Source organism: Sesamum indicum, linkage group LG6 (genome assembly GCF_026168435.1).
Source record: "Sesamum indicum cultivar Baizhima isolate 11 linkage group LG6, ASM2616843v1, whole genome shotgun sequence".
Classification (NCBI taxonomy): Eukaryota; Viridiplantae; Streptophyta; class Magnoliopsida; order Lamiales; family Pedaliaceae; genus Sesamum; species Sesamum indicum.
This window is the reverse complement of record NC_142662.1, coordinates 13452160-13464102: the sequence shown is the minus strand read 5'-3', so window position 1 is coordinate 13464102 and position 11943 is coordinate 13452160.

Below are 11943 nucleotides of genomic sequence, written 5' to 3'. Positions count from 1 at the left end.
TATAATCGACGAATACACATACTCATCATTTTCCAAAAGTTCTTCTTCAGAAATGTTATCAGAATATTTGCCATCCATGGCCTTGAAACCTTTTTGTTGGATCAAAATCACTTTCACTTTCTGTTGCCAATTCGAAAAATCACTTTTTCTATCAAAAAGTGGGAGATTATGACCGGCCATTTAGATAACTAAATATAACATGAATTCCGAAGGCGAACAAATCGCAGAAACAGGTATCACAAAGATATAGTAATCGAACAAATCGCAGAAAATAACAATCACAGAGATATACCCGCATGAGATATCAAGAGGACCGCGGCTTCTAGCCTAAGTCTCGACCAGATACCCGACATCCTCAGGGGACCGGCCAAGTTGGAGTTTAGGGGGATTTACCGTGGCTAAATAATAACAGTAATATCAACAAGGAAAAAGTTGCGGAAATAAAATAGGAGGTATTAGAGAATCGTTACCACCACTAGGAGCCGAATTTCAGAGACAAGGCTCTGATACCACTATAGGGTGACAACCTCACGATCCTAATTGACTAGGTGTACCAACGATTGGAGTACGAAACTCCTTAATACAAATCGATATTACTCAAAATTAATGATAATAAGAAAGTAATGAGAATAAATCTTAAGAATCACAAATCTGTAGAAGTAGCCTCAGTTTTGGCCAGATCCCACAATCCTAACACAAAAATGGCCGTTCACAAAGAACAGTTTTCCCACGATTGCTCCACCTTCAACCCTACGCCTACAAAGTTCTAATCTCTCTGAAGTTTGAAGATGACTTTGTGACAAAGACCCACAAAGGTGTATATGATCATACAGATTTTGTTCGAGAGAGACAAGACAAGGGATTTTCAGCTTCGTGTTTAAAACGAGAAGAAGAATCCCCATTTTAAAGGAGTAGGGGTGAAGTGTATAAGGAAGGTGATAATGGCTTTACAAAAACCATTGAAATTGACCAAGGAAACTCACCATTATTCTCGGTGAGGAGAAAAGGCAAGAAAATCACAAAAGAGGGAAAGAGAGGATTGCAGTCGATTCTTGAGAGAAATGATAAGATTGGGATTATGTGGAAGTATATGTATATGAGAGAGAGAGATGACTCGGGGCAGGTCATGTGCCAGCCGGGTGGGTTGAAGTAGTGGGCCTCCAGGTAGGCTAAAGAAATAAGTGGACTTTGGGCCACCAATATTAACATGCTCCACCTTGGACCAAAGACACAAGGTCATTGGGCAGGAGTCTTTTGTTAATAGGGATTGGCTATTTCATCATTGCCTGGGGACCCGCTCCAGTGTACCTGAAAAAGATATTAGTAACAAGATATCTAAAGCATAGAGCATAGCAGACAGTTGGATTAGCATTAAGCATTTTTAACAATGTACAGCAATTAACACTAAGTTAAAATCGAACAAAAGGCTATAGCATATTACCACCTAGGCTCATTCACAAAGAATCTTCTAGCCACAAAAGGCTCAACAAACCACTTAGGTTCAGCCCGTCATATTACACGAAGACTCAATTTAACCAATTAGGCAAATTCACGCCATCAAGGCATAGAGAACTCAACGGGCCACAAAAGCACAATCACATAACCACATAGGCAAAATTAAAACACTTAGCCACTTAGGCTCAAGATACAATGTCTTACGTTATTCACAAGGGAACATTGCACTTAGCACAAAGCAAACACAAGAAATATGAATTGATACAAAATCAATAATCTATTGATTCTTCTTCTTCAATCACTACGTTTATTTCTTCCTTTTTATTAAACCGTTTTGGTCTTTTGCAATCTTTAATAAAATGACCTTTTTTCCCACAATTGTAGCATCTCCTATCTTTATCCTTCCCTTCTTCTTCGTTATCACTTGACTAAGAACTATTGTATTTTTTATTCCTCTCTTTGTTATGTCTTTTATGAAAGGAATTTCTATACCTAGATTTTATTAACAGAATTAACCTCATATTGGTTGCTGCTAGGTCTATTCATTTTTAGGTCAATCTCTTTGCTTTTTAGTCCATTTACAACAGTATCAAGGTTCATGCTATCTCTATCGTATTTAATAGCAGATTTCACACTAGAATAAGTATCAGATATAGCATTCAAAAGTACAATAGGAGAGTACTCATCAATATTTTTATCACCAGTCAACTTAATATCTTGAACCAATTTAGCAAAATCATCCAAATTCTCATCAATGTCTTTAGACAAATCAAGCTTGTATCTAAAAAATATCTCAAGCAAAAACAATTTACTCAGGAGGGATGTCTCAATGTAAAGCTGTTCTAATTTTTCCCATAAATCTCTTGCAGAATTTTGTTAAACAACTTTTCTAAGCACAGAATCAGACAAATTGAATATAATCGACGAATACACATACTCATCATTTTCCAAAAGTTCTTCTTCAGAAATGTTATCAGAATATTTGCCATCCATGGCCTTGAAACCTTTTTGTTGGATCAAAATCACTTTCACTTTCTGTTGCCAATTCGAAAAATCACTTTTTCTATCAAAAAGTGGGAGATTATGACCGGCCATTTAGATAACTAAATATAACATGAATTCCGAAGGCGAACAAATCGCAGAAACAGGTATCACAAAGATATAGTAATCGAACAAATCGCAGAAAATAACAATCACAGAGATATACCCGCATGAGATATCAAGAGGACCGCGGCTTCTAGCCTAAGTCTCGACCAGATACCCGACATCCTCAGGGGACCGGCCAAGTTGGAGTTTAGGGGGATTTACCGTGGCTAAATAATAACAGTAATATCAACAAGGAAAAAGTTGCGGAAATAAAATAGGAGGTATTAGAGAATCGTTACCACCACTAGGAGCCGAATTTCAGAGACAAGGCTCTGATACCACTGTAGGGTGACAACCTCACGATCCTAATTGACTAGGTGTACCAACGATTGGAGTACGAAACTCCTTAATACAAATCGATATTACTCAAAATTAATGATAATAAGAAAGTAATGAGAATAAATCTTAAGAATCACAAATATGTAGAAGTAGCCTCAGTTTTGGCCAGATCCCACAATCCTAACACAAAAATGGCCGTTCACAAAGAACACTTTTCCCACGATTGCTCCACCTTCAACCCTACGCCTACAAAGTTCTAATCTCTCTGAAGTTTGAAGATGACTTTGTGACAAAGACCCACAAAGATGTATATGATCATACAGATTTTGTTCGAGAGAGACAAGACAAGGGATTTTCAGCTTCGTGTTTAAAACGAGAAGAAGAATCCCCCTTTTAAAGGAGTAGGGGTGAAGTGTATAAGGAAGGTGATAATGGCTTTACAAAAACCATTGAAATTGACCAAGGAAACTCACCATTATTCTCGGTGAGGAGAAAAGGCAAGAAAATCACAAAAGAGGGAAAGAGAGGATTGCAGTCGATTCTTGAGAGAAATGAGAAGATTGGGATTATGTGGAAGTATATGTATATGAGAGAGAGAGATGACTCGGGGCAGGTCATGTGCCAGCCGGGTGGGTTGAAGTAGTGGGCCTCCAGGTAGGCTAAAGAAATAAGTGGACTTTGGGCCACCAATATTAACATGCTCCACCTTGGACCAAAGACACAAGGTCATTGGGCAGGAGTCTTTTGTTAATAGGGATTGGCTATTTCATCATTGCCTGGGGACCCGCTCCAGTGTACCTGAAAAAGATATTAGTAACAAGATATCTAAAGCATAGAGCATAGCAGACAGTTGGATTAGCATTAAGCATTTTTAACAATGTACAGCAATTAACACTAAGTTAAAATCGAACAAAAGGCTATAGCATATTACCACTTAGGCTCATTCACAAAGACTCTTCTAGCCACAAAAGGCTCAACAAACCACTTAGGTTCAACCGGTCATATTACACGAAGGCTCAATTTAGCCAATTAGGCAAATTCACACCATCAAGCCACACAGAGAACTCAACGGCCCACAAAATCACAATCACATAACTACATTGGCAAAATTAAAACGCTTAGCCACTTAGGCTCAAGATACAAAGTCTTAAGGTATTCACAAGAGAACATTGCCCTTGGCACAAAGCAAACACAAGAAATATGATTTGATACAAAATCAATAAACTATGGATGCTTCTTCTTCAATCAATATGTTTGTTTCTTCCTTTTTATTAAACCGTTTTGGTCTTTTGCAATCTTTTATAAAATGACCTTTTTTCCCACAATTTTAGCATGTTCTATCTTTATCCTTCACTTCTTCTTCGTTATCACTGGACTAAGAACAATTGTGTTTTTTATTCCTCTCTTTGCTATGCCTTTTATGAAAGGAATTTCTATACCTAGATTTTCCTCTAACAGAATTAACCTCATATTGGTTGCTGCTAGGTCTATTCATTTTTAGGTCAATCTCTTTGCTTTTTAGTCCATTCACAACAGTATCAAGGTTCACACTATCTCTACCGTATTTAATAACAGCTTTCACATCAGAATAAGTATTAGGTATAGCGCAATAGGAGAGTACTCATCAATATTTTTATCACAAGTCAACTTAATATCTTGAACCAATTTTAAAATCATCCAAATTCTCATCAATGTCTTTAGACAAATCAAGCTTCTATCTAAAAAATTTCTCAAGCATAAAAAATTTACTCGAGAGGGATGTCTCAATGTAAAGCTCTTCTAATTTCTCTTGTAGAATTTTGTTTACCAACTTTTCTAAGCACAGAATCAGATAAATTCAATATAACCGAAGAATACGCATACTGATCATTTTCCACCATTTTTTCTTTAGAAATGTTATCAGAATATTTGCTATCTATGGCCTTGAAAACATTTTGTTGGATCAAAATCCCTTTCATTTTCTGTTGCGAAATCGACAAATCACTTTTTCCATCGAAAAGTTAAAGACCATAACCGACCATTTAAAAAGATTCTAGAGAACGGTTTTTAACAAAAGTTTTGAATTTTCAAGAAGAAATATAACATACTGATTTTTGTCATAATTCTTTTAGAATCAAAATTCACGAAATTTAAAAAGGATAGAAAATGTCTTAGAATTGTCTTTAAGAATTATCACAGAAAATGGCCCAAATTCGAAAATATCACAATATGATTCACAGTAATGACAGTGCTTTGATTTAAAGATTAATAATCACAATAATCTCAATTATCACAATAACCCCACAAATACCAAAAAATATAGGATTTGCAGCGGATAACTAAATATAACTTGAATTCCGAAGGCGTACAAATCACAGAAACAGGTATCACAAAGATATAATAATATCACAAAGATATTGTAATCCAACAAATCGTAGAAAATAACAATCACAGAGATATACTTGCAAGAGATATCAAGAAGACCGAGGCTTCCAGCCTAAGTCCAGACCAGATACCCGACATCCTTAGCGGACCGGCCAAGTGGGAGTTTAGGGGGATTTACTGTGGCTAAATAATAACAGTAATATCGACAAGGAAAAAATTACGGAAATAAAATAGGAGGGATTAGAGAATGGTTACCACTACCAAGAGCCGGATTTCAGAGACGAGGCTCTGATACCACTGTAAAGTGACAACCTAATTGACCAGTGTACCAACGATAGAACTACGAAAGTCCTTAATACAAATCGATATTACTCAAAATTAATGATAATAAGAAAGTAATGAGAACAAATCTTAAGAATCACAAATCTATAGAAGTAGGCTCAGTTTTCACCAGATCCCACAACCCGAACACAAAAATGGCCGTTCACAAAGAAGACTTTTCCCATGATTGCTCCACCTTCAACCCTACGCCACAAAGTTCTAATCTCTCTGAAGTTCCAAGATGAATTTTTCACAAAGACCCACAAAGGTGTATATGATCACACAGATTTTGTTCGAGAGAGACAAGAGAAGGGATTTTCAGCTTCGTGTTCAAACCGAGAAGATGAATCCCCCTTTTAAAGGAGTAGGGGTGAAGAGTATAAGGAAGGTGATAATGGCTTTCCAAAAACCATTGAAATTGACCTAGGAAACTCACCATTATTCTCGGTGAAGAGAAAAGGCAAGAAAATCACAAAAGAGGGAAAGGGAGGATTGCAGTCGATTCTTAAGTGAAAAGAGAAGATTCGGATTGCGTGGAAGTATATGTATATGAGAGATAGAGATGACTTGGGGCGGGTCATGGGCCAGCTAGGTGGGTTGAAGTATTAAGTGGACTTTGGGCCACCAATATTAACTTGCTCCACCTTGGACCATGACACAAGGTCATTGGGCAGGCGTCTTTTATTAATAGGGATTGGCTATTTCATCATTGTCTGGGGACCGCTCCAGTGTACCTAAAAAAGATGTTTGTAACCGGATATCTAACGCACAGAGCATAGCACACAACTCGATTAGCATTAAGCACTATTAACAATTTACAGCAATTAACACTAAGTTAAAATCAAACAAAAGGGTATAGCATATTGCTACCTAGGCTCATGCACAAAGAATCTTCTAGCCACAAAAGGCTCAACAAACCACTTAGGTTCAACCGATCATATTACACGAAGACACAATTTAGCCACTTAGGACAAATTCAAGCCATCAAGGCACACAGCGAACTCAACGGGCCTCAAAAGCACAATCACAAAACCACATAGGCAAAATTAAAACACTTAGCCACTTAGGCTCAAGATACGAAGTCTTGCGGTATTCACAAGGGAACATTGCACTTAGCACAAAGCAAACACAAGAAATATGAATTGATACAAAATCAATAAACTATTGATTCTTTGTTCTTCAATCACTATGTTTGTTTCTTCCTTTTTATTAAACCGTTTTGGTCTTTTACAATCATTTATAAAATGACCATTTTTCCCACAATTGTAGCATCTCCTATCTTTATCCTTCACTTCTTCTTTGTTATCACTGGACTTAGAACTATTGTGTTTTTTATTCATCTCTTTGCTATTTCTATACCTAGATTTTCCTCTAACAGAATTAACCTCATATTGGTTGCTGCTAAGTCTATTCATTTTTAGGTCAATCTCTTTGCTTTTTTGTCCATTCACAACAGTATCGAGGTTCACGCTATCTCTACTGTATTTAATAGCAGCTTTCGCAACAGAATAAGTATCAGGTATAGCATTCAAAAGCACAATAGGAGAGTACTCATCAAATATTTTTATCACCAGTCAACATAATATCGTGAACCAATTTAGTAAAATCATCCAAATTCTCATTAATGTCTTTAGACAAATCAAGCTTGTATCTAAAAAATTTCTCAAGCAAAATCAATTTACTCGGGAGGGATTTCTCATTGTAAAGCTTTTCTAATTTTTCCAATAAATCTCTTGCAGAATTTTGTTTATCAACTTTTCTAAGCACAGAATCAGAAAAATTCAATAGAATCGAAGAATACGCATACTCATCAATTTTCAACATTTTTTCTGCAGAAATGTTTTTAGAACATTTGCTATCTATGGCCTTGAAAACTTTTTGTTGGATCAAAATCCCTTTCATTTTCAGTTGCCAAATCGAAAAATCACTTTTTCCATCGAAAAGTTGGAGATTATAACCGGCCATTTAAAAAGATTTTAGGGAACAGTTTTTAACAAAAAATTTGAATGTTCAAGAAGAAATATAACACACTGATTTTTGGCACAATTCTTTTACAAACAAGATTCACGAAATTAAAAAAGGATAGAAAATGTCTTAGAAATGTCTTTAAGAATTATCACAGAAAATGGCCCAAATTCGAAAATATCACTAAATGATTGACAGTAATGACAATGCTTTGATTTAAAGATTAATAATCACAATAATCTCAATTATCACAATAATCACTCAAATACCAAAAAATATAGGAAATATCAGAAATATTTAAATCACACTATATTGCAATGTCTCAAATAAATTTGCAGCGGATAACTAAATATAACTTGAATTCCGAAGGCGAACAAATCGCAGAAACAGGTATCACAAAGATATAGTATTCGAACAAATCGCAGAAAATAACAATCACAGAGATATACTTGCAAGAGATATCAAGAAGACCGAGGATTCCAGCCTAAGTCCCAACCAGATACCCAACATTCTCAGGGGACCGGCCAAGTGGGAGTTTATGGGGATTTACCGTGGCTAAATAATAACAGTAATATCGACAACGAAAAAATTACGGAAATAATATAGGGGGGATTAGAGAATCGTAACCACCACCAGGAGCCGAATTTCAGAGACGAGGCTCTGATACCACTGTAAAGTGACAACCTCACGATCCTAATTGACCAGTGTACCAACGATTGGAGTACGAAACTCCTTAATACAAATCGATATTACTCAAAATTAATGATAATAAGAAAGTAATGAGAACAAATCTTAAGAATCACAAATCTGTAGAAGTAGGCTCAGTTTTCGCCAGATCGCACAACCCGAACACAAAAATGGACGTTCACAAAGAACACTTTTCCCACGAATGCTCCACCTTCAACCCTACGCCACGAACTTCTAATCTCTCTGAAGTTTCAATATGAATTTGTCACAAAGGCCGACAAATGTGTATATGATCACACAGATTTTGTTCGAGAGAGACAAGAGAAGGGATTTTCAGCTTCGTGTTCAAACCGAGAAGAGGAATCCCCCTTTTAAAGGAGTAGGGGTGAAGAGTATAGGGAAGGTGATAATGGCTTTCCAAAAATCATTGAAATTGACCAAGGAAACTCACCATTATTCTCGGTGAGGAGAAAAGGCAAGAAAATCACAAAAGAGGGAAAGGGAGGATTGCAGTCGATTCTTGAGAGAAATGAGAAGATTGGAATTACGTGGAAGTATATGTATATGAGAGAGAGAGATGACTTGGGGCGGGTCATGGGCCTCCAGGCGGGCTAAAGAATTAAGTGGACTTTGGGCCACCAATATTTACATGCTCCACCTTGAACCAAAGACACAAGGTCATTGGGCAGGGGTCTTTTATTAATAGGGATTGGCTATTTCATCATTGTCTGGGGACCCACTCCAATGTACCTGAAAAAGATGTTCGTAACAGGATATCTAAAGCACAGAGCATAGCACACAACTCGATTAGCATTAAGCACTATTAACAATATACAACAATTAACACTAAGTTAAAATCAAACAAAAGGGTATAGCATATTGCTACCTAGGCTCGTGCACAAAGAATCTTCTAGCCACAAAAGGCTTAACAAACCACTTAGGTTCAACCGGTCATATTACACGAAGACTCAATTTAGCCACTTAGGCAAATTCACGCCATCAATGCACACAGAGAACTCAACGGGCCTCAAAAGCACAATCACATAACGACATAGGCAAAATTAAAACACTTGGCCACTTAGGCTCAAGATACGAAGTCTTACGGTATTCACAAGGAAACATTGAACTTAGCACAAAGCAAACACAAGAAATATGAATTGATAGAAAATCAATAAACTATTGATTCTTCTTCTTCAATCACTGTGTTTGTTTCTTCCTTTTTATTAAACCGTTTTGGTCTTTTACAATCTTTTATAAAATGACCCTTTTTCCCACAACTGTAGCATCTCCTTTCTTTATCCTTCACTTCTTCTTCGTTATCACTGGACTTAGAACTATTGTGTTTTTTATTTATCTCTTGTTATTTCTATACTTAGATTTTCCTCTAACAGAATTAACCTCATATTGGTTGCTGCTAGGTCTATTCATTTTTAGGTCAATCTCTTTGCTTTTTCGTCCATTCACAACAGTATCATGGTTCATGCTATCTCTACTGTATTTAATAGCAGCTTTCACAACAGAAGAAGTATCAGGTATAGCATTCAAAAGCACGATAGGAGAGTACTCATCAATATTTTTATCACCAGTCAACTTAATATCCTGAACCAATTTAGTAAAAATCATCCAAATTCTCATCAATGTCTTTAGACAAATCAAGCTTGTATCTTAAAAATTACTCAAGCAAAAACAATTTACTCGGGATGTCTCAGTGAAAGATGTCTAATTTTTCCCATAAATCTCTTGCAAAATTTTGTTTACCAACTTTTCTAAGCACAAAATCAGACAAATTAAATATAATTGAAGAATACGCATACTCATCATTTTCCAACATTTTTTCTTGAAAAATGTTATTAGAATATTTGCTATCTATAGCCTTGAAAACTTTTTGTTGCATCAAAATTCCTTGCATTTTCTGCTGCCAAATCAAAAAATCAGTTTTTCCATTGAAAAGTTGGAGATTATAACCGGTCATTTAAAAAGATTTTACGGAACGGTTTTTAACAAAAAATTTGAATTTTCAAGAAGAAATATAACATACTGATTTTTGGCACAATTCTTTTAGAAACAAAATTCACGAAATTAAAAAAGGATACAAAATGTCTTAGAAATGTCTTTAAGAATTATCACAGAAAATGGCCTAAATTCGAAAATATCACAAAATGATTCACAGTAATGACAATGCTTTGATTTAAAGATTAATAATCACAATAATGTCAATTATCACAATAATCACTCAAATACCAAAAAATATAGGAAATATCAAAAATATTTAAATCACACAGATTGCAATGTCTCAGATAAATTTGCAGCGGATAACTAAATATAACTTGGATTCCGAAGGCGAACAAATCGCAGAAACAAGTATCACAAAGATATAGTAATCGAACAAATCGCAGAAAATAACAATCACAGAGATATACTTGCAAAAGATATCAAGAAGACCGAGGCTTCTAGCCTAAGTCCCAACCGGATACCCAACATCCTCAGGGGACCGGCCAAGTGGGAGTTTAGGGGGATTTACCGTGGCTAAATAATAACAGTAATATGGACAAGGAAAAAATTATGAAAATAAAATAGGAGGGATTAGAGAATCGTTACCACCACCAGGAGCCGGATTTCAGAGACGAGGCTCTGATACGACTGTAAAGTGACAACCTCACGATCCTAATTGACCAGTGTACCAACGATTGTAGTACGAAACTCCTTAATACAAATCGATATTACTCAAAATTAATGATAATAAGAATGTAATGAGAGCAAATCTTAAGAATCACAAATATGTAGAAGTAGGCTCAGTTTTCGCTAGATCCCACAACCCAAACACAAAAATGGACGTTCACAAAGAACACTTTTCCCACGAATGCTCCACCTTCAACCCTACGCCACAAAGTTCTAATCTCTCTGAAGTTTCAAGATGACTTTGTCACAAAGACCCACAAAAGTGTATATGATCACACAAATTTTGTTAGAGAGAGACAAGAGAAGGGATTTTCAGCTTCGTGTTTAAACCGAGAAGAAGAATCCCTCTTTTAAAGAAGTAGGGGTGAAGAGTATAAGGAAGGTGATAATGGCTTTCCAAAAACCATTGAAATTGACCAAGGAAACTCATCATTATTCTCCGTGAGGAGAATAGGCAAGAAAATCACAAATGAGGGAAAGAGAGGATTACAGTCGATTCTTGAGATAAATGAGAAGATTGGGATTACCTGGAAGTATATGTATATGAGAGAGAGAGATGACTTGCGGCGGGTCATAGGCCAGCCGGGTGGGTTGAAGTAGTGGGCCTCCAAGTGGGCTAAAGAATTAAGTGGACTTTGGGCCACCAATATTAACATGCACCACCTTGGACCAAAGACACAAGGTCATTGGGCAGGGGTCCTTTATTAATAGGGATTGGCTATTGCATCATTGTTTGGGGACACGGTCCAGTGTACCTGAAAAAGATGTTCGTAACAAGATATCTAAAGCACAGAGCATAGCACACAGCTCGATTAGCATTAGGCACTGTTAACAATTTACAGCAATTAACACTAAGTTAATATCAAACAAAAGGCTATAACATATTGCCACCTAAGCTCATTCACAAAGAATCTTCTAGCCAAAAAAGGCTCAACAAAGCACTTAGGTTCAACCGGTCATATTACACGAAGACTCAATTTAGCCACTTAGGCAAATTCACGCCATTAAGGCACACAGAGAACTCGACGGGCCTCAAAAGCACAATCA